The following is a 27,785-nucleotide window of genomic DNA, read 5'->3' on the forward strand; positions in this document are numbered from 1 at the left end:
TTTCTTGAATGCTGATTGTAATTGGTAATTATGAAAGGATAATTGTATTATGCATTGTGTTTTATCTTTTAGGAACCAACTGATATTTTTATAGGGCCCAAGCTAGAAGTTTTCCAAATTTGTGTTGACTGAATTCGTTTTGCATGAAGCCCCACATGCCAATGCTAAGTAGAGGTTAGTTGAGGGTTTTATCTGATGCACCATGCTAAATTGAAACCTTGTCATGCTGACCGATGTATGCAATTAGTCAAATTCAATTACTTATATTAGTGATTTGTATTGCCATAACTGAATGTATCATAATTCAGATTTTGCATAGATTGCGTTTCTTCCGCCGTTATGGACAGCTAGTAATGTTCGTATACATATATCATTTGGTTTTGAGACTTATATACATTGTGCTAGCTTTGTTAATAAAGGGGAATAAATTCACTAACTTTTAATAAACTGGTGTGGTTATTCATGACTGAAAGGTCATGGTGCGTCGAAATACCAACTGTTATTGATTCCTAATGTGTTATTTTGATCTATTAACTGAGTATTGGCTATCGATTACAATAGTTATTGATTATTGATTTAAGTAACCCGACTATTCGAGGATGAGGAGAGCCCAACTCGGCTAAAAGGTTCACCGACCTCCAACGTGTCCAGGTACAGGTAATTTATAAGGGCTGGACGCGTTATCAGTAGATGGTAGCAGAGATTGATGGTTTCGCCCTTTGGGGCCCCATCCGAGCAATAGACGGAGTTAAATTAGAATTTTCCTTGATAAAACAAGTTGGAGAGATGATGATGCCCTAAGTCCCCAATGACTTTCCCAGGATCTCAGAGCTTGCGAATGGAGGACATGGAGGTGTGAGAATGTTTTCGGCGTTTCTAATGACGGTATGAGTGAAGTTAGGGTAAGGTTCACTCAGTGAAATAATAGAAACCATTGTGCCTTCTAGTAATCTTACCAAAAAGTCACTCAACTCTCGAAACAATGATTTATTTTGTAAATAGTGATGACATAATCAGTTAACTGACAAAGCAGCTGGTATCAACGATTTAATGCATCCCAAACATCATTGTGTTATTTAACCCAGTGGCGTAGCGTGGGTTGTCAGCACCCGGGGCAAGGCAAGTAATTTGCGCCCCCTAACCCGGGGCAAGGCAAGTAATTTGCGCCCCCTAACCCGTGGATTTAGTCTCTTCCAAGATGTTGCGCCTGGTGCGGCCGGCCCCCCCTGCACCCCCCGCGCTACGCCACTGATTTAACCCAGTTCATACTTCAAGGTCTATACTGAAGGCAATATCTTCTCAGTTCTTTGTGCAGAAGGCAAACTACTGCAAATGTGGCTAAAGTAAAATAAAGTAAAAACATTAACTATTGTGGTTGTTTACCCAAGAGCAGAATATTCCTAAGCAGCCATCGTCATGAAATGTGCTAAAAACACAGCTGGGACATTCACTTGCCTTTTCACAATAATATATTGAAAACGCTGTGATTACTGATCCCGTTTCAAATCGTGCTGTGTTTGTAAAGCATTACTAAATCATTTTGATCTACGTAACTTGTGTTGACTGAATTCGTTTTGCATGAAGCCCCACATGCCAATGCTAAGTAGAGGTTAGTTGAGGGTTTTATCTGATGCACCATGCTAAATTGAAACCTTGTCATGCTGACCGATGTATGCAATTAGTCAAATTCAATTACTTATATTAGTGATTTGTATTGCCATAACTGAATGTATCATAATTCAGATTTTGCATAGATTGCGTTTCTTCCGCCGTTATGGACAGCTAGTAATGTTCGTATACATATATCATTTGGTTTTGAGACTTATATACATTGTGCTAGCTTTGTTAATAAAGGGGAATAAATTCACTAACTTTTAATAAACTGGTGTGGTTATTCATGACTGAAAGGTCATGGTGCGTCGAAATACCAACTGTTATTGATTCCTAATGTGTTATTTTGATCTATTAACTGAGTATTGGCTATCGATTACAATAGTTATTGATTATTGATTTAAGTAACCCGACTATTCGAGGATGAGGAGAGCCCAACTCGGCTAAAAGGTTCACCGACCTCCAACGTGTCCAGGTACAGGTAATTTATAAGGGCTGGACGCGTTATCACACTTCCACTATACTTTCCAATCATTAAATAAACACATTCATAAATGGCTGACAAAGGCTATATTACAAGTTAGCATTACATTGATTGAAAGTGGAAAACTTCAGCAAGTAAATAAATCCAAAGAATGACTTATTTTCAGTACTGAGCACTGACACTTTTTCATTTTGAAAGGGAGAGTACCTGCACTTCTCCAGCTAAATGTAATACTTTTAACTGGAGAGTACCGGCATTTCTCCGAAACATTTCAAGCACATTTTCTATTTCAATCACTGCTCATATGAGAAAAGGCTGGTAACACAAACAGCGTCTGATTTAAATTGCGGAGTACAGTATGTACTCTGTCAGGGCGAAGGGCTGAAATACCTTGTCGCCTTGAGAGAGTACCCGTCCTCTTCTTTTAGGGATATCTGCCGGCACCTACAGACATCTCTAGTCATTGCCAGGAACCGTCACTGTTGTTCCTGTCAAACCTGACTGCCGTCCATCAAACATTTAACACATTTTTTCTTTTTAAAATCACAAAGCCGAATTTGTTTTTAAAAAAAGCAATGAATGATGACCCCGCCACCATAGAAGGCACCTCCTACAAGGTGAGCGTCATTACTTTTATTTACCGTCCCTCACCACATGGTTTTTCATTTCTTCCACTGTAAATTGGACAGTGTTTTATGTATACTACTGGCAACCCGTACTTTGTAGTAGGCTCCATTGCAGAACTACTTATAGTCCTCCGATCTGCAAATCAGACAGGTGGACTGAGGTTCTGGCAGACAGGGACTTTGTCACATCTGTGACTGAGTAAACCCTCTACCGAAATCTAAATCAAGTGCATAATCACATTGCTACCATTAGAGGTTGTAACACAGGCACACATGTTTATGTTAGGAACGTGTACCCTTGATCAATCAGAAATATTAAAAAGCGTTACAAAAATACTAATTGCACAAATATAAGGCTAACACATGTAGACAGTATACGCCTGTATTTTTACATATAGCTGGAGTAGTTAGTATACAGTTTTTCACTAAAGGCAGTACAATCAGCATACTTTTTTGATTCGCTGAATACTAGGCAGCTAGAACAAACTACAATAGTTGAAAGGTAGTATCAGAAATATATTATTTTATACATCTTCTTGTTTTACAGGGTTCAAGTAGCCCAGACTTCAATTATTGCAGAGTTAGCTTGCACATAGCTTGATTACTTTTGTAAGTGCACTTTGGGTTATAGCCAACACATGTTTCATCCTTTGCGACATGAAGGACTAGGGCTTTAGCAAGGTAATAGGAAGATCCTATTCAAAGGTTAGATCATGGGAAGTGTTAGATCTCTATATTATCAATATCTTTATTGTGGAAGATTCTTTACATGCCATCATTAATCTGTGAAGTTACAGCAAGTAGGGCAACCTATTACCTTATGGAGATGCTGCAGAAAATGAGACTAAACAGCACTGAGAAATCTATTGTTATGATCTAAAACAGAGGCAAAACATAGATGGACCATGTTTGTGTGATGAAGCAACCACTAATGCAGTCTGTTAGAGCTAAATGTTAATGTAATCTTATTAGAAATTGGGTTTCTGGTTGGCAAAGGTATGTACCCTGTTCAAGCAGGAACCACAATCCTAGTCAGGGTAAGTCAGATACGCACTATAGATTTACATGTGCTCACCCTCTTGTAGCTTGGCACACAGAATGCAGACTTCACTTAAGAGGCAATGCGTAAAGTATTTGTGCAACATCTCATTGAGTAACACAATAAAAACACCATAAAAAGTCTCCAAACCTTTTTTAGAAAAATAGATTATACTTTTAATAACAAAACATGACAAACTAACAAAAATCCAATAAGTAGAAGTCGAGATACTAACTTTTAAGGAATACATTTAGTTGTAGTGCTCAGAAGCACCAGGGCAATCTGGTCGTGCTAGATCGGGTCAAATCTGAAAAGCCAGGCCAAATGCGATGCAGCATGGGTATGATACAGGGACCAGCCTTAGTCAGCTGAAACAGGACCTTAGTTCTTAGGCGTGTCTATGTCGAGGCCAAGATGAGGGGAGCAGAGGAGGCATTTTTGATCCTTCTGATGTAGGCGATGCATCAGTTCTGAGCCATGGAACAGCACTGATGAAAGACAGTTGCACCACTTCATACCCACTTCCAAGGGCCCAGGACTGGATTGCCACCACCTGGCAGGACAAGACTTGCAGCAAGCAAAGTCCAAGTGCGGTTGCAGGATGATGATAAGTCTTTTAAGTCCCTGAGATTTAGAACAAGGGCAAGCCAACATGCTCTTGATGTCACTCTGCATTTAAGTGAGATGGGTCTAGTCCTTCTTCAGCAGGGCAGAGAGCAGCAGGGCAGAACAGCAGAAGATCTGTTCTTCCAGAGCAGCAGTACAGAGTGGCAGTCCTTGTAGCAACACAGCAGTCTATCCTTCAGGCAAAGATCTTCACAGGTCCAGTAGTGATTAGCAAGTTAGTGAACTATACCATCTCTGGTAATTGTTCATCACTGTCATTAGAACAGAAGAGGTTGAAAACTGGAAATGTCAGCCATTAATAAGCCAGCAAACAGCTTTCATGTATTGTGATGCCAATCAATGGAGTAAGTGCCTGTCTGCACTTTGGGTAGCAGATCCAATGGAGCAAAAAGGAACAAAAGAAGGTACAATCAAAGGTCAGGGTCCAGTACTTATACCCAGTTGTGCCTTTGAAGCGGGGGTGACTTCAAAGAAGGGTATTTGAAGTGCACAGAGGTACTTTCTTCCTGCCCTGGGTCCAGACTCACTACAGGGGGTTAAGCAATCCTTGTTGTGGGGACAGGACACAGCCTATTCAAGTTTTAGTGTGAGGCTGTGCCCAGCTCCTTCCTCCCATCCTGCGCAGGATGGCCCATCAGCATGTTCCCAATCAGGAACTACAGTTTATTAAAATTAATAAGTAATCCCTGGTATTATCCAATGGGGGTAGGCCTTACTGTAATGAAAAACAAATGAGGGAGTTTTACATTAACAAGACAAGTAAAACTTAACAGTACATGTACTGCCTTTTATTTACAAAGCACCTAGCCCTATGGGCTGCCTAGGGCCAACCTTAGGGGTGACATATGTAATGAAAAGAGAGTTTAAGGCTTGGCAAAGTGTTTTAAATGCCAAGTCGACATGGTCAGTGTAACACTGCATTCAGGCTGCAATGGCAGACCAGGGACATGTTTTAAAGTGTTATATAAGTAGGTGGCACAAACGGTGCTGCAGGCCCATGGCTAACATTTAATTAAAGGCACTGGGCACCTGTAGTGCACTTAACTAGGAATTTATAAATAACAATCAAACCATGATTTTTAGGGAGGGAGCACAAGCACTTTAGCACTGGTTAGCAGTGGTAAAGTGCACAGAGTCCTAAGACTTACAAAAACGAATTCAGCAAAAAGCAGAGGGAAAAAGGGACAATGTTTGGAGGGTTACCCAGAAAAGAGGGCCATTTACAATAAACTTATATTCCTGTTGGTTCGTATGTGGTCCTAGTGGAGAGATGTATGTATATACGAGGCAAGGTGGATATGAAGAGTCAAGGTGAACTCAGACACATCTATTGTGGTGTACATGGTTTCTGTATGGCCTGGTGCTCTCAGGTGGGTGCAAGGGACAGTGCCTTCCAAACCAGATAATGAATAGGCTGCATTAACATGGACTGAATTTACTAATTATAAGTGCTCCAATGTGTTTGCTAACTGTCCTATTTTAAGTTGGTGGGTATTTACATACCATTTTATATATGTAGTTTAGGTATGGTGTAACTTATTTATAAACCTATAGTACTGATTATACTGTTGTAGTATTTACACAATGGGGTTTGAAAGCATTATTTGCATTGCATATAGTGACGCAATGGTGGTGCCAAATTGTAATTACAGAAGCTAGATGTGCTCAAATGCTGCACCACTTGGTGTTCATTCAGAAAGGGGTTTCAGCAAGACTTCGGCTTAGTTTTTGCAATGAGGTGAATAGATGGCACTTTGGTTTTAAGGTTTCTCTAGGAAGACTGTTAAAACAACATTTCTGAGCTGAATTTTAAACCATTTCTTTCCACAGATTTACATCCACAGATTGCATGCTATCACAAATATCTCCCTGATATACTTCTTGAAAATGCAAGAATTGACCTTGAATTAAACTTTTACGTTGTCTCCTTCCTTATTTATTTTGAATGTACCTGTTTTCATTCTTCATGCCTCTACTGGATATAGTATATAAACTACTCTAAAACTCATTAATGTCTGTCTTAAACTTTTTGTAAAATGATAACAATATTAATTCCAGCAAGCATTTGCTTTCCACATAGCCCCCTCTAATGATCACACTTAAGCCACTAATGTACTACAAAGAAACTGGAGTAAATGCATGTAATGGTTTCCTTAGCATGCAAGACTAACCCCAATTACCAATGGACTGACCACTAACTTTGGGCTCCTGGTTAGCGAGCTACATGCCATAAAGTGCTTCAATGCCTCCTCAGGAGCAATAAGTGCTACATAATGCGATTTAAATGTTGAAATAAAAAATACATTTGATACTTTTTCAGACAGAAAGCATAGTCAGAAATTACCTTAGCCAAGATTTGTGTGACAATATGCGGTTTGCCCTGAGAGTCATGCAGGTGTGTGCAGACACCTTGTAGGAGGCAGCCATTCTAAAAGGAGGTAGTTTTGCTTCAGGTGTGCGATGGCTAATGACAAAGGTCTGCCAATGTCTTTTCTGCACTGAGAAAAGTAAACGTTTTCATATAGGAAGGTGGAGGAATTCCTCATTCCTGTGTGTGGTAACATGCATCAAATTTGTTTAAGGCATAAGGGCACTTAAAAGGTTGCCTTCCACAACACACAGGCTCTTACAAGGGTGTAGAGGTGTGTGTCCCATCCAGCATTGGATTTTTACTGGAAGTATACCCAACTAGTACAAATGACTATGCCTTGACAAACAAACACTGAAATATACCACATTTCAAATGTGTTCTATGCACTGCATTGTATATGCAATGTGCAGATTTGGCTGAAAGCATTTCCCTTTTTAAATGCCTGCTTCCAGGAGGTTTTATTTTTGGCCACAACGACTTTCATGCCTTTCTTAGTATATTGAGCTTTGCTTCAAAAAGTAGGGATGTTTGTGCTGATCATGCCCCCTTGAGGAAACTTAATGCAAAGCAGGGCAAAGTGCTATTTGTACTGAGAAAATGTCACATATCCAGCACAAAATAACTTTTGTGCCTTGTTTCACTCTGCAACAATGCAACTGTGTAATAAATCTATGCTTTAATGTATTGAATTGTCTGAGAGATTCAGGTATGTAGTAGTCCTCTATATCCTGTATTTCTAGGTGTAGAGTGCATCCCCCTGTTTCAGTTTCCTTTATCATTACAGTAGTTGCTTAGGGAAGCTAAGGCTCTTACAGCCTGATTTAAGGTTAGGTGGATGGTAGTCCTACCCTCACATGGTGGAGGATATTGCCTCCTCCACCATGAAGTACGGCCATCCACAAAACTTAGAGATGACTTCTCCTCCAGAAGTCATCTCTGCACATTGATAGGAACCACCATCATACTAATTCTGTTCAATGTATAAAAGGTTTAGTGGATGGCTGATATCTGTTTTAACATAAATATTGTGCCTCTCTAAAGGGAGGTGGCAACTTCGTAGCCCTGGTGGTGCTTTATGCTACTGCAAGATACAGCCAATGGCACAGTTTTACTTTATATCGAGACACATGGGTGGCTCTATGACTCACTCGTTGGGCCCTTTTTCCTGCTCCTACAGCTCATCCATCTCCCACCTATGCTCCCACTCCTACCACTCTGTTCCACTTTAGGTGGCTTGAATTATTTTAGGAACCTTTTGTAATTGGCATAAGCAAGAAGCCTGAAGATTTTCATACAGCCAGGGTCTCTTACAGGCAGTCTGGGAGGACGGTGACATTCATATTTCGATGTCCAGTAATGACAAGGTTAAAGGCTCTGACCTGAATAGATCTTTATCCCATCCTTCCTTAGTTCTCTTGTTCAATGAAAGAATGGAAACAGGCGTCGGCCCTGAGTGCAGGCCTCTTGCCCATAGGAAGGGGTCAACCATCTAATGAGATTCATTACCATCAGGAACACCATTATTTTAGCCAGCAAAAGATAATAGAAAGAGGATATTTTGAAACCAATAGTCTATGGGTACTAGCCTTTTTTTCAAAGGGATGACAACATGAGTATTCAACCTGACAGTCCAACCTCACTACTATATTGACACCCCCATCTGGCATTCAGACTTTTGTGCACATTTTTACTCTCATTCTATCACATTGCTTTTTCCCATATGGTATCACCAAACCCTTTTCTCAGTCATACATTACTCTCCCCTTTCACTCTCCATTGTTTCTCTCACTCTCTCACTGTATTGTTCGGCCCACTTTTTTCATTACTCACTTTCACTCATCCTACCACTCTTTCTTTACCGCCTCCCTCTGCATTTCCACCCCACACTACTTATTTATTTTTCTTTATGTTTACTTCTGTCCCCCACCTCTCTTTTTCATCACCTTTCCTAATTCTTTGTAATCTGCCAAACTTTTCCCATATCTGTACATTCCCCCTCCGTTGCCTCTCTCTCCTTCTTACCTTTCTATGTCTCCTATTCCCCCTCTCCAAACTTTCTCTCTTCTTTCCTAACTAGTTCCTTTCTCCCCTTATCTTTGGCTTCACCACTGTTCCACTCCACCATCTATCACACACCACAATTGTGTAGATGTGTGCACTGATTTAGCTTCCAACTGGATAATGCTGCTGCCATGCAAAACAAGAAGGGTAAGTTTCCTCTGACAGAACTCTGAGGCTCAGCTCATTGTAGAGCCCAAGCAGTGACACAGTCTGTCTTGAAAGTGCTGCACCATGTTGGTGGATATCTACTCACTGCTGTAGCACATCTACACACACACACATGTATACATGCATGCTAGAAATCACAGTACCTTTTTACTTGCTCTCCAGAGGTAGCCATAGGATATAATATATGGATAAAACATGCACCTGGGGGAGTGCACAGGCAGCTCAGATTCCTCTAACAGCAGCAAGCTTTAACTTGCTGCCAGAGCTGGGCCCCAGAGAAAAGTAAGCATATCCCATCTGTGCCTGATCTTCCAAGTACCATAGGTCTTGACCCCGGCCTGGCCCTTAACAAGCAAAGCTCAGAAAGCAAAAGGGCATATTTACAAGAAAGTGGTGCATCACTCCTGATGCACCACTCGAACAACACAATTTGTGCATCATACTTACTATACGGCACACCATGGGGCATGTTAGAACAATAGCGTCAACATTTTTTACACTATAGTGGCGCTTTGCAGGACTAGCAGCAAAAATTATGGCGCTAATCCTGCAAAGAAAAGGGTGGTCCTTATGGAGGCATAAAGAGTGTCTCATGCAGGTGTTAAAAATGATGCAAAAAATGTTGCAATGAAATCTGTAGATTTCAATGCACCATTTTTGTGGCCTCCCAGTGCCGGAACACTCCCCTTGCATACATGATGCCTGGCGCAGGCATAATGTGGTGTAATGATTTACAAAGTGGCTCAATGCAATCATTGCCCCACTTTCTAAAAATGGAGCATTGGAATTGGCTACCTAACTGCACATTAGCGTAAACAAAATGACAGTAATGTGGCACAAGGAGGTGCAAGTGGCTTGTAAATATACCCCCAAGTGTATACATTCTACATTCGAAATGTGGCCAAATCATCTGCAAAATTATAGTCACCTGGTATGCCATGTTGGATCCGTTTATTGCTTCTGCAAATTCACTGCTTGCATTTAAATCATAAATTCCATGCACTGGACTAGGTCAGCGACGGCTCTAGTGGGAGCACTGGCAAAAATGAAGTCAGTAGGAGATATGGCAGTCTTACCTTTGACTTTAGCTCCTCCACTGACTCTGTTACTCCTGGTCTGTAGGTCATTCCTTGTTCCTTTGGGCTAATGTACAGAGCCACCTCCGGCTTTTGGCATAGTACAAAATGGTCATGTGAACAAGTGTACACATTGCTGATCTTTGGACTATTACGGTGTTTGTGAACAGTTAAAACAAAGTAACAAGAGGTGCAAAGTGGCCAACCTCTGTGAATAACTAGGATTTGCTAAATTTATACATATCATTTTGATTCGGTATTGAGAATTGATTGTGTTTTTTTTCTTCTTTTTTTTTTACATTTCAGATTTGGGACTTTTCAAATGCGCAAAACAGTTTGCACTACTGTGTCCATACAGCGGTCCTGTTATGTTTGCCAGGCCTTGTCCTAGCACCACAAAATGGCATAGTAAGGGAACAATCGCTTCAAATTCCAAAATAAACACATTGGGGGTCATTCTGACCCTGGCGGTCAGTGTTAAAGCGGCGGCCAACCCGCCAACAGGCTGGCGGCCCAAAAAATGGAATTCTGACCCTGGCGGGAACCGCCAACACAGGCCGCTGCTTTAACACTCCGACCGCCACGGCGGCACAAACAAACAGCGCGGCAATCACCGCCAGGCGGCAGACAATGTACCGCCCACCCTATCACGACTCACCAATCCGCCACCTTTTCCGGGGCGGGAGCCCCGCCGATAAAAACACGGCGGAAACAGACATTTCCAATGGAAAACGCTCACCTCGACACACTCCACGCGGAATCGGGACAGCATGGAACCGGAACTCCACATCCTCCCAGCCCTTGCCTTCCTGCTCTTCTTCCAGGATCACGAACGTCGCCGCAGACGACAACGGTGAGTACTGCACCTACGACACAGGGGAGGGGGGAGGAGGAAAGCTTACGGGCACACACATACGCCACACACCACCCCCACCCTCACCCCCACCGAAATACCTACACACCAATGCAGATTAAAAAGTCAGAGTGACACCCCCAAACCCCCAAAACAAAAAAACAAAGACAAAAGGCAATGATTGTAAAAATAGAACTATATTATAGCAAGAATTAAGAATAGCGAACTTAGCAATATATAAAGAATTATTACACATCTAGAACTATATACTGTATATATACAAGTAGCAAAAGCACGGCACAGTTTTGCAAAGTTCAAATGTCCGTGGGCCAATGTGCAGCAACACATGGGCAAAGCCCACACACGAGATCGAGTCCATTGGAGAGAACACTGCTGGGGCATCACAAAAATCAAATACTGGCATCTCAGGGGGAACGGAAGGGGGGGCACCTCAGCCACATGACTCCACGACGCCAGATCCTCGAAGGGCCTCCATGCCCACTGTGCCATCCTGGGGAGTGCAAAACCACAGTCTCTCAAGTCTCTACAGTGGGTGGGTTGCCCACTGTGGCATCCTGGGGAGTGCAAAGCCACAGTCTCTCAAGTCTCTACAGTGGGTGGATTGCCCACTGTGCCATCCTGGGGGGTGCAAAGCCACAGTCCATCAGGTGGATTACAGAGTCCACTGGTCATGGAGGAGGCATGGTGGGCAGAGTGCCTCATGAAGCCCTGCCCGACACAGAACCGGGCCTGCCAATGGGCCAGCGGTGCTTGACAGGAGGGCCCAGCGGAGCGGTGCTTGAGATGAGGGCCCAGCGGAGCGGTGCTTGACAGGAGGGCCCAGCGGAGCGGTGCTTGACAGGAGGGCCCAGCGGAGCGATGCTTGACAGGAGGGCCCAGCGGAGCGGTGCTTGACAGGAGGGCCCAGCGGAGTGGGGCTTGACAGGAGGGCCCAGCGGAGCGGGGCTTGACAGGAGGGCCCAGCGGAGCGGTGCTTGAGATGAGGGCCCAGCGGAGCGGTGCTTGAGATGAGGGCCCAGCGGAGCAGTGCTTGACAGGAGGGCCCAGCGGAGCGGTGCTTGACAGGAGGGCCCAGCGGAGCAGTGCTTGACAGGAGGGCCCAGCGGAGCGGTGCATGACAGGAGGGCCCTGTTCAGCGGTGCTTGACAGGAGGGCCCAGCGGAGCGGTGCTTGACAGGAGGGCCCAGCGGAGCGGTGCTTGACAGGAGGGCCCTGTTCAGCGGTGCTCCTCACGGCGGGGCCCTGTTCAGCGGTGCTTCTCACGGCGGGGCCCTGTTCAGCGGTGCGCCTCATGGCAGGGCCCTGTTCAGCAGTGCTCCTCACGGCGGGGCCCTGTTCAGCGGTGCTTCTCACGGCGGGGCCCTGTTCAGCGGTGCCTGTCTTGGCGGGGCCCTCTTCAGCTGTGCTTCTCACGGCGGGGCCCTGTTCAGCGGTGATTCTCACGGCGGGGCCCTGTTCAGCAGTGCTCCTCACGGCGGGGCCCTGTTCAGCGGTGCTCCTCACGGCGGGGCCCTGTTCAGCGGTGCCTGTCTTGGCGGGGCCCTGTTCAGCGGTGCCTGTCTTGGCGGGGCCCTGTTCAGCGGTGCTTCTCACGGCGGGGCCCTGTTCAGCGGTGCCTGTCTTGGCGGGGCCCTGTTCAGCAGTGCCTGTCTTGTGTTTCGAGTGAACCACACCTGGCCAATACTTCCTGCTCAGTCAGCATCGGACCTTTCCGTTGCGGGGCCCTCCTGTGATGGAGTCCTGGGGTCCTGGGTCTCCTCCGATACCCCCGGAATGGGGCTGGTGGGGCCCTCATGGCCAGGTCGGCTGCTCCCTGACTTTTGCGCTTTGCTGCCCTTGCCCTCCTTGGCAGACTCTCCGTGGCCCTTGGCTCCCTTACCCGATGTGGCAGGTGACGGTGCAAGGCTACCCTCCTTGGGGGCAGGCGTATCAGGTCTGTCGCACCTGCCCTTCAGTTTTTTGCTCCTCTTCCCAGGGGGGGGGCTGGCTGTGCCTTTGCTGCTGGCCGATGTCCCTGCACAAGGAAAGGGCGGACTCCAAAAACCAGCCACGACGTTCTTGGGAGTTGCTGGGCTGGTGGTGGCTGAGGTGTTTTTGGAACTCTTACGAGATGGAGGGGGTGGGTCAGGTGAGGAAAAGAGGTCCAGTTTATAGAGGATTAGTTTTTTAGGAGCCATGGGAAGGGTAGCTGGAGTGGGTATGGGAGTGGAGGAAGAGGATGTGGTTGTAGGAGAGTCAAGTCTGGTGTCTTTGGGTGCAGGTGCTTGGGCTGGAGGCTGACGTGAGGTGGATGGCTGTTGGTTGGGTGCCTGCCTGCGTTTGTGTGGTTTGGAAGCGGGGGTGACAGACACACTGGGAGAGGACACAGGGGACGTGTACATGGCAGTGGGGGTGGTGACTGCACGTGTGCGGAGTGGTGTGGAGGGTGTGCTGGTGATGGGTGTACTGGCTGATGGTGGTGTGCATGCAGGTGTGAGTGTAGACGTCACAGGGAGGGAGGAGGGAGACGAGGACGTAGTGGCTGTTGGCATGTCTGCATGTGGATGTTGCTTGTGTGAATGCTTGTGTGATGTGTGGTGCTTATGTCTGGATGAGCTTCCCTTGGGTGTTGAGGTGTGTGCAGGCTGGTCTGTAGGTGTGGATGGGATAGGCAGAGGAACAGGGGAGTGGGACTGGGTGGAGGGAGTTAGAAGAGGGAGGCTGGAGACAGGAACAATCGCTGCCGTCAGTGCTGAGGCCAGAGCCTTGAACGATCGCTGATGGGCAGCCTGACCCGAATGAAGGCCCTCCAAGTATGCATTGCTTTGATGCACCTCCCTCTCAACACCCTGGATGGCATTCAAAAGGGTAGACTGCCCAACAATGATGGTCCTCAGGAGGTCAATGACCTCCTCACTGAGGGCAGCAGGGGTGACTGGGGCAGGGCCTGAGGTGCCTGGGGCGAAGGAGATGGCCGCCTTCCTGGCCGTGCGGGCACGAGGGGCTGCTGGGAGAGCGGAGCTGGTGCGCTGGGTGGCGGCTGTACCTGTAGTATAGGTGGGCACGGATGTTGCCGCCACCGCAAGGGAGTTCCCATCCGAGGACGTGTCGGTGTCACTGACGTCTGCACGGGTCCCCGTGGTGGAGCCCCCCTCGCCCTCCGTCTCAGTGGTCATGTCGGAGTCCGTTGCATGGCCCTCCGGGGCCATGTGAGATGCAGCTCCCTCTTGCGCCGATGCCTCTTCTCCTCCGCCTGATGGTGCTAATGCACACATTCACCGAAAAACAAAGAAAATGGGGGGGGGGGATGGAGAAATAAAGACAAGTTGAGTGCATGCATTGGGGACACCGTTGGCGGAGAGGACAGACACAGAAGCCCCCTGCACTACGCTGCGCACTTGGGGTACACTACTCATTCCCTGGGACATGCCCTACAAGCCTATGGGCGACAACTGCCCACACAGAATACACAGGTCCATGAATAGCGTTACTAGGCACCCTACAGAGGTGGGGGGCGGGGGCACAGGACCATACCTCACAGAGGGGCCTAGCCTACAGAAATCGCCCTGGCCTAGGGATACCCACAGCCCTCCTCCCCCACCCAGGCACCTCCACTGCACGCAAATATAGCTGAATGTGCTGGTACTCTCCCCCTTGTGTCTGCTGTGATGTCCTCAAGCGCCCATCTAAATCGGGGTAGGCCACCGCCAGGATCCGGGACATCAGGGGGGTCAAGGTACGACTGGCACCCCTCCTAGGTTGGGAGGCCATCCCCAGCAGAGCCTCAGCGGTCTTCCTGCTCCCGCAGCGGATGTCCTCCCACCTCTTGCGGCAGTGGGTGCCCCGTCTGTTGTGGACCCCCAGGGCCCGGACGTCCTTGGCGATGGCACGCCAAATATCGATCTTCTGATGGGCGCTGACCTATGTGACATGTACAGGGGGGGAAAAGAAACATCATCACTTTTCTGCATGCTCGATGTGAGTGCCCCCCCCCCCAAACTTGCCAGGTGGCACATGCTCTCATCTGTCGTGCCATGCATTCGTAATTCGCTCCCCTTACCCTCCATCGTACATCCACCCCACTCATCACAGGCATTGCCCACTATGCATTGGCCCCCGTGTACTCACCTGTTGGTCTGGAGGACCGTAGAGTAGCGCATACTGGGGGAGGACCCCGTCCACAAGCTTCTCCAACTCTTCGGAACTAAAGGCGGGGGCCCTTTCCCCAGTCGCAGCAGCCATTGTCACTTCCAGACCGAGGTCACAGCAGCACTTGCAGTATAGGTCCTCTCCTGTGGATGCTCAGGTCTCGTGTGATTAAGCAGAGAGAAAATGGCGGTCACGCCCGCGGTGGTGCGTACCGCGACCGCCGGCGCACATCGTCATTGGCTCCTGAAACCCATAGGGTTCAATGTTAACCAATGCTGCTTTGCGCCGCGGTCTTCGACCGCCTACCGCCACGGCGTGCCACGCCAGCGCAATGACCTCACTTCACATTGTCACACTTCACAGGTCAGGCAGCCGCCATTTCAAGGGCCCACATGGCTTAATTCCTACTGCGTCACACATGGCTAGGCCTTGCATCGACACTCATACAAGCTATTCAATCCAGAGAGATTCGTGTACTGTGCAGGCTGTGGGAACTTACCTGTGGGTTGATTGACTCTGTGCTCCATGTTGTCCTTCCTAGGCACCGTCCGCTGGGACTTGCGAGGAGACGGAGTAATGTTCCCGTGTACAGTCCGCTGGTAGACCTGTCGACAATGGAAAAACGACATGTCATACTCACCTACAGACTCAACAGTGCCACTATACAGGAACTGTGTGCCCAGCTGGAGCCAAACCTGATGTCACCCATCCGCCAACCCACAGGGATTCCGCCTCTAGGGCAGGTGCTGTCAGTACTCCATTTTTTGGCTAGTGGATCATTTCAAACTACAGTGGCCATTTAATCTGGGATGTCTCAGCCTATGTTTTCAAGGGTGTTCTCCAGAGTGTTGTCTGCCCTGATGAAATACATGCGAAGCTACATCATTTTCCCTGAGGTGGGTGACTTGCCTACAGTGAAGGGTGATTTCTATGCCCTTGGACACATTCCCAATATCATTGGTGCCATTGATGGTACCCATGTGGCTTTGGTCCCCCCAAAAGACAATGAACAGGTGTACAGGAACCGAAAAAGTTATCATTCCATGAATGTCCAGGTGGTCTGTTTGGCTGACCAGTACATCTCCCATGTAAATGCTAAGTTCCCAGGGTCAGTGCATGACGCGTACGTCATGCGAAATAGCAGCATTCCTTATGTGATGGAACAGCTACAGAGACAGCGTGTGTGGCTAATTGGTGACTCTGGTTACCCCAACCTGCCTTGGCTATTGACCCCAGTGAGGAATCCCAGGACAAGGGCAGAGGAACGGTACAATGAGGCCCATGGGCGTACTAGGAGGGTGATCGAGCGGACCTTCGGCCTCCTGAAGGCCAGGTTTAGGTGCCTGCATATGACAGGTGGATCCCTAATGTACTCACCAAAGAAGGTGTGTCATATCATCGTGGCCTGCTGCATGCTTCACAACCTGGCTTTGCGACGCCAGGTGCCTTTCCTGCAGGAGGATGGTCCAGATGGTGGTGTTGTGGCCGCTGTGGAGCCTGCGGAGAGTGAAGAGGAGGAAGACGAAGAGGACGACACAGACAACAGGGACAGAGTGATACTGCAGTATTTCCAGTAACACACACGTAAGAATCTACTCCTGCATTTTATTATATCTGTAACAGTACTGGCTCTCTACTGTCTGACCTTTCACCCCAATGTATGGTAACTCAGTTGTGAATTTGCCTTCCTATTTCAGTGATGTGGTCCCCACGGAGTGCCCTCTGGTTTATTTCCCCATGGACTACCGCTGTGTGACACTGGTATGTTCTCATCACAATGTATTTGGACATTTTTGGTTGGTTATATCGAATACATTTGGTTTAAAAAAATAAATAGCAGACTCCAGATGGTTTTTGTGCAATAATTGTGTTTATTGAAGTGCAAAAATTGGTGTATAGTTCAAAAAGGGTGATGGCTGATAGTGGAGGCATGTCCATGGCAGAGTCCAGACTCACGTTCGCACAGGTGCATTGTCCATATGCCTGTGGAAGGTGGAGCGGGGGCAGTTCAAGGTTGGACAGGGTGAACAAGTAGGACAGTGGGATGACATCTGGGGGGATCCGTGCATGGCGGGGGTCTTGACATCCTGCTCTGTCTTCTTCCTCGATCTCAGGCCTTTCTTGCGGGGTGGTTCATGTTCTGCAGGGGGTGGGGTCCGGGTGGGCCGTTGCTGTTGTGTCGGGGCCTCCTGACCACTAGCGCCGGCGGAGGTGGTGGGCTGTTCTTCCTCCATGCTAGTGGCAGGGGCCCTTTGGGGGGCCACATGGTCCCGCAATGTGGTGATAATCTGGTTGAGTGCCACCACGATTGTACCAATTGCGGAACTGATGCTGCGCAGTTCTTCCCGGAACCCCATGTACTGGCCCTCATGTATGGCCTGGATCTCCTGGAACCTGGCCAGGACCGTCGCCATCGTCTCTTGGGAGTGGTGGTACGCTCCCATGATGGTGATGAGGGCCTCTTGGACAGTGGGTTCCCTAGGCCTATCATCCCTCTGTCGCACAGCAGCCCTCCCAGTTCCCCTTTGTTCCTGGGCCTCTATCCCCTGGACGGTGTGCCCACTACCACTGCCCCCAGGTCCCTGTTGTTGTTGGGGTGGTGGGTTGCCCTGGGTGCCCTGTAGTGGTAGACACACCGCTGCTTGACCTGTCCTGGAGACAGAGGCATGGGCCCGCTGGGTGGGTGCTGTGCTGGGGTTTCCAGAGGGGGGTAGGTCTGCTGGGGCCTGTGGCTGCCTGAGGGGAACCGACTGTCTAGAGGTCCCCGATGGTCCGGGCTGGTCATCAGGTTCTAGGTCGACAGAGCTGCTGTCATCACTGGGGGCCTGTTCTGGGGGTGGGATGGACATTTCTGGACCCTCTGGGCCGGTGTGTTGGCGTTCGGGCCCTGCAGGGGTAAAAGAGTATGGTTATTGCTTCTGTGTGTGCCATGGCGTGCGATTGGTGGGTGCCCTTGTCCCCCAGTGCTGGCATTCCCTTGTGGGAGGAGTTGTGAGGCTGGTTTTGGGGGGGGGGATGGGTATGTGCAGTGGTCATGCTTAGGTGATGGGTGTCCATGGTTTGTGTTGGCATTCAGGGGTTGGTGTTGGTTTGGGTGGGTTGCGCTGGTGAGACATTAGCAGGGAGGATATGTGCTGGGGGTTGGGGGTGAGGGTGGGGGTGGGGGTTGGCATGCTGGTGGTTGGGGGGGGAGTAGTTGAGATTAGACTTACCAGAGTCCATTCCTCTGCCTACTCCAGCGATGCCCTCAGAATGCAGGCTGTTCAAGACCTCTTGCTCCCATGCTGTGAATTCGGGTGGAGTGGGTGGGGGTCCGCCGCCAGTCTTCTGCACAGCGATGTTGTGTCTTGACACCATCGTCCGCACCTTCCCCCGTAGGTCGTTCCAGCGCTTTCGGATGTCTTCCCGATTTCTGGGATGCTGTCCCACAGCGTTGACCCTGTCGACGATCCTTTGCCATAGCTCCGCCTTCCTGGCTATTGTGGTGTGCTGCACCTGTGTGCCGAAGAGCTGGGGCTCTACCCTAATTATTTCCTCCACCATGACCCTGAGTTCTTGGTCCGAGAACCTGGGGTGTCTTTGGGGTGCCATGGGGTGGTGTGGATGAGGTGTGGGGTGGTGTTTGTGGTGATGAGTGTAGTGGTGTGTGGTGTTTTGTGCGTAGATGTAGTGTGGGGGATGATGTTGGGTTCCTGTGTGTGTTGTGGTTTGCGTCCCCTGTGCTCTCTCTCTGTGTATTGCGCCTTGTCTCTGAATTTCGATTTGTGGGGGTTTGTGGGTGATGTGGGTGTGTGTTTTATATCGTATTGATTGTGCGGGAGTGGTGTTTGTATGTGTATCAGGTGTGTGTATTTTGAATTATCCAATGTGGCTGTGTTTTGTAAAGGTGTGTGTATTTTGACCGCGGCGGTGTGTAACGCCAATGGGATACCGCGGTTGAAAGACCGCGGCGTGGATTCGTGGGTCGTAATGGCATGGGCGTATTTCTGTTGGCGTGACGGTGGAGGTTTGGTCATCTCCAGTTTATCGCTGACCGCTGATGTGGCGGCCTTCAGTGGAGGTCGGGTTTTTGGCGGTTTGGCAGTTGTGGGTCAGAATGACCCTGGCGGGTTACCGCGGCCGCGGCGGTATTATGGCGGTCTTCTGATCGGCGGTAACTGCCTTTTACCGCCAGGGTCAGAATGACCCCCATTGTGTCTAATTCAAAAAGAAAGTAGGCAAAGTAGTGGTGAAGACTTTTGCCTTTGTCTAACTACTTTTCCTGATGTCCGGAATTCACAAAGATTCACAGATGCTCACTTGAAAACCTGTGCTAGTCGCAGCTTTTCAGGCAGAAGTTCTGGAAGTTAATGTTACATTTCACAGGGAACCTATTCTCGCTCTCCGTTTTTCTCCATAGTGAACAACTCCCAAAAAGACGAAGAGGATCCTAATGCAAATGCATACTTTTCTCTCTAAAAGGAAATTCTTTTTTTTCCTTTAGTGATAGCCTGGAGGTGATGCATGCCACTTTACACCTTGGAAAGGGATCATGCTAGCAGATGACTGGAATAAAAACTGCAGCCATTTCCATGATGGAAAGAGAAATGGGGGAGTTTGTGAATGCCCACAATTGTACATGTTTGTTTAAGGTCATAAGCTGCCAAGTCTAACCACAATTTTGGACATCTTTTTCCTACCCCTTGAGGGGAAATTACAAGTGTTTAAAACTCCTCTCCGAAGGTGGAGATCTCAACACATGCAGATGGGTGTAGGCCTATCAAGAACCCATTTATTAATATCTGGCAGGTGTAAAGCATTTAGATTTAATCATAAACTTGTGTTTACAACCAACTTTACTTTTGTAAATATGGCCTATGGGTAAATGAGTAACAACAGTAGTAGACATAAAAAAACACAGCACTTTGTCATGGAAGTACTTGACTGGAACATGAAATAATGATGTGTGTGGCCTATTTGTATGTGTTAATTCCACACCCCAAACTTATTAATACCCAGGGGTATCTCCAAGGGCCACAGCATGACCAAAGTCTTCAATCATGAGAATCCCTTAAGGAAAGAGGAATTAATGGTGGAATCTGTAATTCTAGGTACGACTCTCAAAGTATGTTTTTACTGGACTTTTAATTGCCAACATCTCAGATTGACAGTAGAAAGATATGCTGTATTCCTGTAAATCTCATTATAACAATGGGAATGATAACTGATTTGGCTGGCCCTGTCAGAATTAAAAAGGTTCTTCCTTTAAGGCCCTGAATAACCAGGTGTAAAATGTGTCAGTGTGCTTATTACCATACACTTTTCTTTCCAAATATTTAGAGAGAACAAGCAATATATCTAATTCCTGTGAAGTCCAATTTGCATGGAGTTACACATTTGCCTTTTTCCATAATTTCTTCCTTGATGTGGGAAAGAAACTGGGTAGTAATGATAACCTGAGAAAGAAAGGGCCACCTTATGAAGGACTTGTAAGTAAGTGGCCAAAGAACTGATAATGAAGTAATTATGTGACTGCTCCCTCCATTTCTGGAGGACAAGTGCACCAACAGGTTGAACATGTTCACCAGAAGAAACCAAATGTGGTTAAAGATATTTAATGGCATTCAGCCCAAGAGAAATGATCTGTCAGAAGACAATCAAAGGCTATCATATTGGCAGTCCCTCTCTCACTCCATCTTGAATTTGTGGCAGCAGATAACACACCTGTCCTAATAATTGAAAACCAATAAAAGTACCATGTTTTGTGCATACAATGTATCTCAGACCCTCCCTTTTTTCAGTGCATCATGCCTGGCAATAGCATGTTGATTATAACTCTCGAGATGGATGTTTAGCCTTCCCAAACATTCAGCTCAGGATTTCAGTAAGACTTACAAGTGCATGACTAGGATGTGGTGCTTGACACTCAGAAAATAACGGCTCCCTGAAGGAGCTCCTGAGCCAGCATCACCCGTTTGGGGTCTTTTGTGGACAGGACATCGGAGAAGGGGGCTCCCGAGCTGATCGAGCAGAGCAGCCACCACTGGTTTTTCAGATCGTCAGCAGCCCAGAGGTTCTGTTGAGCATGCCTCCACCTCATTGCCAGGCGACCTACCGGGCCCTGGCCTCTACAGGTGTGCTGTCTGACACCTGATGCTGGTGTAGTCATAGGAGGAGGGCTGGGTCGCATGCACATCAGGCCTTTCACTCCCACCTTTTCCAGCATTGGCCCATCGCTGAGGCGTGTCTGAGGCTTTTTCGCTCATCCTCAGGCCCAGTAGTGAAGGCGGTCTGCTTTGCCCCACCCCATGATTCAGGGACAAAGGAGCCTCACCTGAGTACCTGCAGGAGCACTAATAGGGACTTTTAAACTGGACTTTTACCTTTCAAATCCCCGCCAGACTGCGGTTCATAGGGCTGCTTTTGCAGTCCAGGTGCATGGCATGGGTTATCTTTTGTCTGTGGGGTGACATTTGGACTTTGACAGTGCGGTTGTTGCAAAAGTGACTAGGTGCACTCGTGCTCTCATACATGGAGTCCTGGCCTCTCCATTCACCACCTGCTCCCACCTCCACAGGACTGGTGGAGTGGGTAAAAAGGATAATTCAATTCACTGTACATTCCTTGTGCAGGAAAAGGAGGCACCAGTCCGGTTTGCGGCTCTCAATAAGACCCCACCTCTAACTGTGATCGAGGACACTGTGGGATGCTTTATGCCCTCTCACCCTTAGACAATGACCCCAGCTTGCGCTGCGAGGCACTTAGCCCTAATGCTGGATGATGTGTGCCTCTGCTTCCACCAAACTCTTGAGCATGACCTATATTGGGCTAGCAGCTGTTTCCCATTGGTGCCTTTCGCAGTTCCGTCATTGCTGGAACACAATGCCTCAAGGTGAGGCCACACAGCAAGTGCTCACTGCTGCACTTACTGGATCTCTTGTCTGGCACTGCCTATTGCCAGATGATCGATCCTTGTGTGGGATATGCCTAAGAGACTCTCTCTCCCTTTCTGGACACTCCCGCTGCTGGTCTCGTTTCATCTTGCATCCACTCAGAGTAGCGCACACTACCTTTCTCTGGGCCATGGATGACAGGCCCCTCCAGCCATGGTGCCTTGTCCTGCTTTCCTGGTCTGCCTGCGCTCCTGCTCACAGCTCCTTGCTCAATAATTTGCAGAGGCCACCCGGGCTGTGCCCTAGCTAGCCCTCACAATTGCGTTTCCTGCCTCCCCCTCAAATAACCGATGATGTTGAAGTCCCCCAGGCAACTGCGTTTCACTGAAGCTGCGGCAGGTAAACAGAAGGATGGCAAGGATGTGGACTCCAGACATGACATTTTTTTGGAGGCTATCTTTCAGGAACTCTGCCTTTAAGACTACAATAGAAGAGGTAGCTGATAATACCTCCAAGACCTCGATGGATGTACAGTGCATCTGCCACATGCTGGCCTTCTTCAATGCCCACCACTTTGGAGTGGAAAGGCACCTGGATCACATAGACCAACAGCTGTCTTCAGCAATCTTCTGGTAAAAGGATCACTGGCACCTACAAATGAAGATTGTGAAGTTGGAAGACTGGAATAGATGTTATAATCATCGTTGCTCTGGGAGTTTGTAAAGGTTGAAAGGTGAAGACATGCTGGGATTTCTCTGAGAATGTCTACTGGCACTAATGAAGATGTCATTCGACTCCCCAATGGAATTAAAGAGGGTGCCCCTGATTCACTCTCGAAGCCCACAAATACCAGTCCAGGGCACCCCAAATCATTGCATGCTTCTTGAGACATCAGAAATTCCAGGGCTGCTCTCTCTGTGGCTAAACACAAGGTCCCACTCTTTCACAACAAACACAAACTTTACATAATGAAAGGCTTCCTCCAAGATGCCATGGTCCTCAAGAAGAAATCCCTTCATCTGTGGGCCACCTCAGGAGTATGAACATTATACATGACCATTTCAACCTGACCACAACACTCATAACACATGGTAGAAAGGCACCAGAATTCAATGACTCCTGTTAGTTGGAGGGCTCCTTGGATTCCCTGATTCCCTCTGGAATGGAGGTTGGGGGTAATTGGGGGTAACCAGGCTGGACCTCAGTGTCACACTGACCAATCTAGCAGGGCTCTGCCCGATACCCCAGAGGATAAGCACCGTCAGTTGGAAGAAGTTGCCAACCCTTGGTCAATGGGCCCAAACAGAGATCAGCTTGCAGAGATCTTCAAGTCCAAGACAAATATTGATCTCCTCCGAAGCTCTCCATGTCTCCCTGCCCACATCCTTGGGCAATTACCTTGCCAAAATGTTCATATTGTCCTTCCTCCATGCCCTGGCTAGCTCTTCCCCCTCTGATGCTCCAGCTCTAGCAGGTCCGACCACTGCCATTAGTACTTTTCTTCAATGACCAGCATAGGCACTCTGAATTCCTTTGCTCATTCTCGCAACTGACCATGGTGCACACTATTGACCTTATTCAGGTCCCTTCCACATTCCGAATGGAGCCGGCGGAGTGGGAAGGTGCGACGGGTGCAGTTGCTGAGCAGACACTGAAATTCTTTGTGGGGCCCTCTTACGGGGGCCCCTGCAGTGCCCATGCCATGCCCCACGACACCCCGGGCGAACCGCCAGGAACAGGATGGCGGTATGGGGTGTCTGAATCCCCATGGCGGCGCAGCAAGCTGCGCCGCCATGGAGGATTCAGCAGGGCAGCGGAAAAACGGCGGGAGACCGCCGGTTTTCCTGTTCTGACCGCGGCCAAACCGCCGCGGTCAGAATGCCCTGCGGGGCACCGCCAGCCTGTTGGCGGTTCTCCCGCCGACCCTGGCCCCGTCAGAATGACCCCCATAATTCCTTTTTCTGTCTCTAACCTCTTCATTTTCGCACTTGCCAATCAAGTAGAATGAATTGCACTGAGGTGTTTGAAGATACTCGATGTACTACAGCTGTACTTTCTTTCACTGCCTCTTGAAAGCACTTTTTGGCACATATTGCAAGTTACCTTTCGTGCATTTACTTTTTGTTGTCTGCTGGGATGCTAAAGAACTCCCAGAGGACACTGTCTTCTTCTTTGGAGGTTCTCCTTCAACCAAGATGTTTTGTTTTTCCGCTTGCACAGTTTCTCCAGCAGATGCCATTTTTTCTGTTAAGAAAAATAAAAAAAGACAGGAGGCCAAATCCAATCTGCAACTCTCCCAGTAAAAGTGTGGACATGTGCTGTCGAATCCAAAATGATGGGGGAAAGAGGTGGGACATTTCTGTATTACTGATAGAAAGGCGTTCCACCTTTCAGAAGCATTTTTGCCTATGTCACATGGGGTGCACAAACCCTACGCGGCTCCGTCGTATATAGGTCGCAGCTCCGTAAAGCATATTAAAATGACTTTAGAAATAAATCGTTTTCTTACCTGTAGTATTTTTTGTCACTGTTAATAAATATCTTTAGTTAAATTAAACTTTAGAATTGTATGTTATGGTATTTTTATTTAATTTTTTAAATGCCAGAGAAACGTACCCGCTGCGATACCAGGAATACGTGCCGGTAAGATGTCGTCGCGACTCCTCAATTTTCTCAAAAACCTCCCTTTTTTTTTTGTTTTCCAATCTCTTTATAAAGTTCTTAGAAAACCTCTTTAGAAAATGGAACTGTTAAAACAGTCTATATATGTTTTTTTGTACTAGTAAAGCTACGCCAGAGTTGCGTACCCATCACAGAGGTTCGCAATGGGAGCGCAACTCCCATTTAAAAAAAAAAAAACATTATTCTATTATATAAAAATATACTCTGAATAAAAAGGATTTTAAATGCTTTAACTCTTTTCAGTGGTTACAACAAGTAGTTATAAAAAGGAGATTCTGCAGTTGATGTCCAGCACTATTTCTATTTTTACTCTCCCTATGAAAGACACAGCAAAATGTAGCTTTCTTACTACTTCTACCCTATTCTGAGATATATATATTTTTTAATTATTATTTACACCTACTTCAGACAAAATATTTAATGCATAAGATGTTTCCAAATATTACTTAAATAAAAACTCATTTTTAAAATTACTTTACACCACTAAAAGTTAGCAAACAAACTACCAATCGCTTCTTGAACATAAGGTCTCTAGTTGACAGAGGTATACACCCTTGTCCAAGTGGGGACCACAATGATAGTCAGGGTAAGTCACAACACAATCCAAATTATCCTGTGCCCACCCTCCGGTAGCTTGGCACTGAGCAGTCAGGATTAACTTAGAATGGCAATGTATAAAGTATTTGGGCAAGACACCACAAAATACACCACACCACTTTAGAAATATATAGAATATTTAGCTCAATAAAATACTGTTGAAACAATGAAAATCCAATGTACACAAGCAAAGTTATGAATTTGTAAAGATTAAATTCCACTAAAGCGCTTAGGAACACAGTTCGACGCCACAGGTGCTGGTCATGGAGTTGCACAGACCCCCAGGAATGGTACCTTTTGAAAATGAAGAAGCAAAGATTTTGCACGGAGACAGGGGATGAGGCATTGATGGGACCTGTGCGTCATCAGTCCCTTACTTTATTCGGGGAGATGAGGCCTCGGTTCCGCACTGCGGGGCAGGGGCAGGTGAGGCATCGGTTTTGCCCGGTTGCAGGGGGAGCTGGTGTGTCACCTGTGGTGATGCATCTGTTCCTTGTGACCCGGCGGAGTTGATGGATCCAGTCAGTCAAGATGTGATGTGTCGACTTCACAGTGCCACGATGACCCTGCGTGATGTCAGCGGTGTCGCAGCAAAGTCAGACTTGTGTTGCAGGCCGCGGTCATTGTGTACAGAGATGTCCATGAAGCGGAAGAAGCCTGCAGAATCAGTGCTGGCATCGCTGAAGTCGTTCCTGGCATCGCTTAAGTCGGAAAACTAGCTAAAAGCTAGTGAGTGAAGTCTTTGATGTCCCTGGGACTTCAGAACAGGAGGCAAGCTCAACCCAAACCCTTGGAGAGCACTTTTGGGGAAGGCAGAGTCCTTCCAGCACAGTCAGAAGCCAGTAGGCAGCAGAGCAACACGCAAAGTGGCATTTCTAAAATAGTAATATTAGATACAGCTTCACCTATAAGAAGGATTTTCTGTCACCATTCTGGCCATACTAAACATTACATGGCTACTCCTTTCAGATCCGAATCTACAACTTAAAAGTGTATGAGTGTAGTTCCAATGCTAGCCTATGAGAGAAGCAGGTCTCACAGTATTTGAAAATGAATTTGTGGGTTTTTCAGTGTCAGGACATGTAAAACACATAAGTACATGTCCTGCCTTTTACTTACATAGCACCCTGCCATACGGGTTACCTAGGGCCTACCTTAGGGGAGACTTATATGTAGCAAAAAAAGGAGTTTAAGGCTTGGCAAGCTGTTTTAAATGCCAAGTCGAAGTGGCAGTAAAACTACACATACAGGCCATGCAATGGCAGGCCTGAGGCATGGTTAAGGGGCTACTCATGTGGGTGGCACAATCAGTGCTGTAGACCCACTAGTATTTACTTTACAGGCCCTTGGCACATGTAGTGCACTTTATTAGGGACTTACGAGTAAACTAAATATACCAATTGGGTAGGAAGAAATGTTACCATGTTTAGGGGAGAGAGAGCACATGCACTTTAGCAGTAGTAGGTGTGCAGAGTCCTAAAACCAGCAAAAACAGTGTCAGAAAAATAGAGGGAGGCAGGCAAAAAGTTGGGGGATGACCACCCTAAGGCTGCCAGGTCTAACAACTAATTATAATTGTTCTCTTATATTTTACATATATATTTCTAAAGTTATTTAAGCTACTAGTATAAAAAACACTTCACACAGTACACTACAAAACAAGGCTTCCTGTGTTGCTATAGTAAGCAAATATTTTTTAAAGAACCATGGAAATTTACAGAAAAAAACAAAGGTTGCATGGATGTTATTTTTTGGAAATACAATTAAAAAACATAGATATTCACTGAAAAAAACAAAAGTTATAGAGACGATATAGTTAGGAAATAGAAATAAATAAAACCCTTAGAGATTCACTAAAAAACAAAGGTTATAGAGACGTCATAGTTAGGAAATAGAATTTTAAAGAAATGTACAGATTCACTGCATAAAACAAAGGTTACGGGGATGTTGTAGTTAGGCTCACATTTTACACATATCAAACCATAGAAAATCTCAGTTATAGTTACCTCAACTAACTATAACGTGCGCCCCTGTAATGCACTGCTTATGACCTCACATATTACATCACTCATGACTTGGTCAATGACATCACTGATGACATCATCCACTAAGTGTAAGTAGTTATATGCGTGAGTCTGAGTATCAGAGAGTGGTTGAGTATGGAACAGTGAGTGGATATCTAAGAAGCTGTATGGATGAGCAAATGATGGGTGGCAACCTGTATTGGTATGGTGACTGGGTATTTGTGTGGCTTTGCAGATGAGTGACTGGGTGTGTCAGTGCTTGGATGAGCTGCTCACTGGGTGTTTTAGTGAGTATCTTGTTGTGTGAGTGGCTGTGTTAATAACTATATTTGTAAATGTGTGGGGGTATGAGTGGACATATGCATAAGTGAGTGGGTGTATCAATTGTTGAGAGAGTGAGTAATGTGTCAGTAACTATAGTGAGATGGGAATGGATGTGTGAGTTTTATACATGTGAGTGAGTGTATGTGTGAGTAGTTGTATCAGTGATAGACTGGCTGTGTACATCACTGTACCAATGAGTGAGTGGCTCTGTTAGTGAGTTT

Source organism: Pleurodeles waltl, chromosome 4_1 (genome assembly GCF_031143425.1).
Source record: "Pleurodeles waltl isolate 20211129_DDA chromosome 4_1, aPleWal1.hap1.20221129, whole genome shotgun sequence".
NCBI lineage: Eukaryota > Metazoa > Chordata > Amphibia > Caudata > Salamandridae > Pleurodeles > Pleurodeles waltl.